The sequence below is a fragment of the Rhinolophus hipposideros genome, assembly GCF_964194185.1.
Source record: "Rhinolophus hipposideros genome assembly, chromosome: 3".
In the NCBI taxonomy this organism is placed as follows: Eukaryota; Metazoa; Chordata; class Mammalia; order Chiroptera; family Rhinolophidae; genus Rhinolophus; species Rhinolophus hipposideros.
The window spans coordinates 11,884,756-11,891,415 of NC_138049.1; positions in this window are offsets into that span (position 1 = coordinate 11,884,756).

Consider the following 6,660-nt stretch of genomic DNA (forward strand, 5'->3'; position numbering starts at 1 on the left):
GAATCGAACCGGCAGCCTTCTGAGTTAAGAGCATGGAGCTCTAACTGCCTGAGCCACCGGGCCGGCCCAGGATTCCACACTCTTATAAGACTTAATAGTACATTTTAATATTTGATAACACTAGCCATTCCTAAAAATATTCATTTTCAATATTTTTGCTTGTTTGTTTTTTCAAATGGAACTTATTGTTAACTTGTTTAGTTCCAGAAAAGAAAAATCTGATGATTTTTCTGTGATATTGTATCAATTTCTAAATTAGCTTAGGGGAAACTGATCTATTTATGATATTGATTCCTCATAAGTACATGGTATGCCTTTTCATTTGTTTGCATTTACTTTTGCATCATTTAAGAGTGTTTTATAGATTTCCTCATGAGTTGTGGCTATTTCTTGGTAGAGTTTAGCCTGAGTATTTTATATTATTGTTATTTTTTGCTGTTGCAAATGTGGTGTTTTTCCATAATATCTTCTATGTGGTTATATTTGTACATATAGAGATAATGCTTTATGCATATTTACTTTTTATACCTGCTACTTTGTTAAATTCCCTTGTTTAATGGAAATTTTATATTTTAGGGATTTCAATTCATGTTTTGTATGCAGTTACATATTTTAAGTTATAGCAATGAAGAAATTACCTCACTTAAAATATAAAACCTCAGAAAAAATGCATATGTGACTTAAAGTAAAAGTCATCTCTGTCAATGACTCTAAAAATAAATACATCAAAGGCCATAGCTCAGGGTAAAGTTTTGCTTTGTAGAACCATTTTCTAAATTCAGCATGAGCAAATTGTAAATTGCCTTACCTTGAATAGCCATTAAATTTCCTTTTATTATATATGTAGTTTTGGATATATGACCCCATATGTAGAATTGATCAATTCCTCTTATTATCTATTAGTGCGCGTTTCTCTATGGTTCTCAATTAGTCTTCTAATTTTCTTGACAACCGTTAGCCTGCCCAGCATTTTGTCAGTGGTAGCAGGCCCTTAAATGTCAAGTTACGTTTTGTCTTTTTCTCATAAACTTTAAATGGCTTTTCATTATACTTAGAGTAAAATAAAAGTTCTTCCAAGGACCTATGAGGCCCTATGAGATCTGTATCTCAGTTCACCTCCCTCCACCACCTCTGTAATTTCATTTTCTACCACTTTCCCCTCATTTCCTCCCCACTGCCTCAAGGCCATTGCACTTGAAATATTTCTCCCCGGATATCCCAGCGGTGCCACCCCTTCTCCTCCTTAAGATGACTAATCTGTAGGATCAAATAGATCAATGACTTCTTTCTTGACCGCTCTTTTCAAGTAACCTCCACATTGTGGGAGACGCATCATTGACCCATTCTTCCCCCTCCCTGTGTCTTTACCCTTTACTATTAATTCTCCAGTTCTCTCTTTCAGTGGGTGGGGTGACCTACACTGTTCTTTGAGTCTAGGTTCAGAAATATGACTTTCTTCGACCAGTAGAATGAATTAGATGTGACAGTGTATCAGTTCCATGTCCAGGTCTCAGGAAGCCTTGGCTATTTCCATTTGTTCTCCCACACTTTTTCCAAGGCCTCGAGAACCTGCTCAGATCAGCCTGCTGGAGGTTGGGAAATGTGGATTAGAACTCAGTTGCCTCAATCACCTCAGCTGAGATCAACCTTGATCATCCTACAGTCAGTCAACCCCAGCCGAGATCAGCATAGTTTACACTCGTACAATAAATCCTTACTGCTGAATGCCACACTTCTGAGGTAATAGTTAGCTAATAGACACACCACTGTCACTTAATTTTACTCCGTAGTACTAAATTTTACTTAACACTTATCACTATCCAACCTATTATATGTTTTATTTGTGTGTTTATTGTTTTCTACCATTCAATATTAATTCCATAAAGGCAAAGAATTTTTCTGGCATAAAGTAGGTTCTCAATAAACATTTCTTAGATGAACAAATTCACAAAGTATTTCCATAAGTTTTGCCAACATGCACTGATAATTTCAATTACCAAAATGATATTGCTGATAGAACTTCTCAAACTATTTAATTTCTCTCTCACACACACTTATACTGGTGATTTAAATTAAATGCACATATGTGTCTCTCAGCTCTCTTTAGAATTTCATACATTATTCATTAAAAGTGTGCTGGCTACAACTGGTTGGTACTCTATACATAACTCTCTTCATTGTTCTTTTCCTTCTCTTTAAAATTGACTTAAAAAAAAATCAAAGTGCTTGGCGCTCAAATATTACACCCCTCTGAAAACTCTCCTACCATCCTTTACAGACCTAAATGACTAAGGATATTGAGCAATAAATATTACTGAACAAATTCACTCACATTTCATTTATTTTTGAAATATTTCACAGAGCCAATTTTTATTTTGGACAGTGTGGAAGATGAGTAAGTCTAAAGGCAGAACAAATGTTTTTAATTCATTGAAATGTAATTGAAAACATAAATCAATCTTGACCAAAACTCTGCCTTTGAATGGTAGACTCTAGGCTAGGTTCCTAGGTACTAGAATGTAGCATTATTCTCCACTTTAACTTTTTGGAAGTATGGTAACTAAGAAGTGCTCTGGAAATCAGATGTTGTCATTAATGCCACAGTTGTGCCAACACTGAGCTCCACAGGTTTCTATTTTACGACCCAGTCATTTATTCTTTTATATTATATTATTTATATCATATTAAATTATATTATATTAATTATATTATATTATATTATATTATATTATATTATTATGTTATACCCGGTCTTATATTGTAGTAAAATAAGACCAGGTCTTATATTAATTTTTGCTCCAAAAGGTGCATTAGAGCTGATGGTCTGTGGAAACATGGTATTATTGAGAGAAAGAGATGTGTCCAGGGTGATCTATACTAAGGGTTGGTAATTCACCCACAGCTCCTGGGTGAGCACTATAATTCAATAATTTATAAGTTATGGAAAGTTTCCATCATGACAGCAATTATAAGACAAATGTTTATTTCTGTTGAGTTTTACTTGCTTGAGATTATTCAGAAGTTTGTCAAATATTCAAACCCCACCTTTATAAAAATCCTAACTTGTTATATTTTGATTATTTCCCTTACATTAAGCCATTTGTTGAAGCAATGATTGTAAATACTCAGTCCCATTGATGTTGTTGAGTTGGTCCCATTGTGTAAGTGGTGAATATGCAATTATTAGAGATCTCCCCTTTGCTTGTGTTCTTGAGATGACTCCATGGCATAAGAAAAAGAACTGAAGGAGAGAAGTTTTTATATTTGGAAGTGAAAGTCCAATAACTTGAATTATTTTGTTGATAGTTAAAGTATGGCTCATGTTATTTTGAAGGCTGTCTCATCTTGACTCTCAAAGTATTACTCTTTTTAGTTCTGAATGAACATTTTTTTCCTTTTTGAATTTAAATCCCAGTTCTCTGCAAACATTGCTGTAACATAAGTTTAATAACACCATCTGTATTAAGTCCATCCATGAAATAAATAAAAGCCTATTTTGCTCTCCATTGTAATGACTACCAAAGATTTTTTTTGAAAAGAAAAAAAAAAACTTCTAAAATAGTCTACACATGATTGACATGGAAAATTAGAACACTTATAAAAATTACTGTGGTCAGAATATTTTAAATCTTTTCTTGTAGTATCCAAACAATTGAGACATATGTTTTATTTAAATTGAATTGCTTGGCCTTAAACTGTTTGTGTGTGTGTGACCATGAATGAATGCACACACACAGGCACACAGCTGAGCTAGTTTATCTGAGGTAGTTTATCTTTATATTGAAAAACACACTGTGAAATTTTTCATCTGTTGACGCTCTTTCTTCTCTCTTGTTTTTACCTGATTTTTCTAAATATTTAATTTTCATAGCTGGGAGACCTAGATTTCCTTATGTTTTCCAAACTTCCAAATGTATAATAGAATTAGGAAGTGAACATAAGAACTCTAAAATGATTTCTACAAAGCCATACTTTGGCATAAATATCGCTTATTTCACAGCCACCCCGGGAAAACACAAACATACATACATACATGCATTATCATTTAATTTTCAAAACTGTTAATTACTCTTCTTGTGTTTGCTGTCCCTCATGTTTCTACTCTTCCATCATGAGGACAAAGCAGAATGCATATATTAAAAATATGAGTAGTAAGTAGCTCTTACTGCTGCTTTTCCAAAAAATTTAATGGAAAAGGCTTTTACAACAAAACAAGTCAAGCCCATGTCCCCTGGACCATATTATTTCAGTAATGTGCCTTGTACTGCTGTTTTTCTGCCACAATTTGAGAGTATATCAGAATTCTATGCCCCAAGTTCTGGGAAAGATTTTGATGGAATGCAAGGGCAAGTCCTTCTCATGAAACAACATTTATTGCATGTAACAAGCACAAGAACAAGGGGCTGCAATTATATAAAAGTCAGCAGTCCTTTCCTATCATCTTAGAGCAACCCAGTTCTGCCACATCTGTTTGACTGGATTCTCTTGTTCATAGGAGAAATGGGGCAATTAGTACAGGTAAAGTCGTTACCGAGCACTGAGCAGAGAAGCTCGCCTTGCCTCACCTTGTTTGCTTTCCCTTTTCCTAGTGAATTTTTAGAATGCAGACTTAGTGTAAGCTTCCAATGTTGTGACAGATCACATGTCCCCTGAGTTCTGTGCAGTATTCTCCAAATGAACCTGGAAGCCTTCCCAGCTTTGGTGCTGATGGATTTAGTCATTGTCCTTCTCTTCATAGTAGGAAGACAAAGACTTATTGGGGAGAGGGTGGAGAAAGCTTAAACTATGAACAAACACATAAACAGGGACAGACTAATGGCAATTTTGTTAGGATTTTGAAATTAAAATTCTAGTTGTCTATAAGTTCAGATATAAGCTCAAAAGTGGTTTAGCATGATTTGACTGTGAAGTATCTTTGCTCACTAAAGTCTCTAGGAACAGTCTATCAAAAGAATGGCCTTACCAAATAGAGAAGAACCATTCTTCTTAAGGGAAGGCAATGTAATAATTGTTGTCATTTACTGAGGCCCATGGTCCAAGTACTTTTTAAACTCATTTAATTCTCATTGCAATCCTATGAAGTCAATATTATCATTCTCCCCATTTTATAGGTGAGAAAATGAGCTAGAGTAGAATAAATCAGTTGCTCCAGTTCACAGAGTTAATATGGAGCATTAACTCAGGCAATAGGTTTCCCAGCCTGCATTCCTCACCACTTGTCTCCACTGCTGCATTGTGCTATGTCATTTGCTTTGCAGTTGGGTAAAGTGGACTTCAACGCTGGTTCTGGTACTTACCAGGTGTGGATCTTTGGGTGACATATTTAACTTCCATAAACCTTATTTTGCTCATCTATAAAATTGAAATAAGGTCAGCCTCATTGTGTTTAGTAGGCATAAGTGGAATATGCTTGGCGTACTTGGATGGAAATTGTTAAATTAAGAAAAACAGTCTCTTCACTTAAACTTGATATGTGTTCATATTAAATAATAAGACTGGTTGCTTGACTGCTCCCAGTCAAGTATGTACTCTGCTCATTCCTTCACCTATCCATACCTCACCCATATATGGGAGAAGAACTAAAGAATTCTTATGTGAGCTGAAAATATCCTGCAGTAAATATCTTGGCAGGAAAATTGCAGGAAAAGCACATCTTGAAGTTCAATCTGAGGTCAAGCCCTCTGTCTTTGGTCTGGTCATGCTTAGTTTTACACAGTGGGAGAAAGAAAGCTTTTATATCAACACACAATTTTACAAGAATTGGCATCAAAAACCATTTCTTTTTGTTAAATAGAAAAGATGTTTTTGGTTGGATAGTTGTTTTGTAAAATCATATTGATACTAATGAGTTTTTGCAGTAGGTTGGTTTGCACAAATATTGATGGACAGAATGGATTTCCACATATCTTTCAGGATTGTAAATTGCCATAAAGACTTCCTTTTTTGATGGTGCTAGGCTTCAATTTCAACTTCAATTTCTTTCCCTCACTTACATATATGTTTCAGACTGGTACCATGGCAAATACTCAGTAGAAAAGCGAACTTTGAAGGCCTGACAACTAGAAGTGCTGAGGGCAGGAGAAAAATCAAGGCTCCAGCTCAACAGTCAGACAGAGAGAGACGTCAAATACTCCCTTCCTCCTTTTTGTTCTATTTAGGTCCTCAGTGGATTGGATGATGCCCACCCTCATTGGGGAGGACATTGTACTTTACTAAGTCTACCAATTCAAATCCTAATTTCTTCTGGAAACATCCTCACAGACACACCCAGAATTGATGTTTAACCAGATATCTAGGCAGCCTGTTATCCAGTCAAGTTGACACATAATATTAACTATCACTCTTGAGAAAAAGTCTTAGGTTCCCCTGATTATGTTCTCTCCTCAGGTGAGTTTATCGAGTCTCATGCCTTTAAACATAAATCTAAATTCTAACAACTACCAAAATTATATTTCCATTTCAAACTCCTCCCCTGAATTATTTAATCATCTGACTAACATCTCTATTTTGATAATTCCTAGGCATTCCAAACTTAATGGGCCCAAAACTGGACTCCTGATTTCATCTCCGAAACTGTTTCTCACTTAGTCTTTTCCCACCTCAGTAAATGACATCATTGTTCACATAGTTGTTTAAAACAGAAGGTTGAGACTTAAGGTT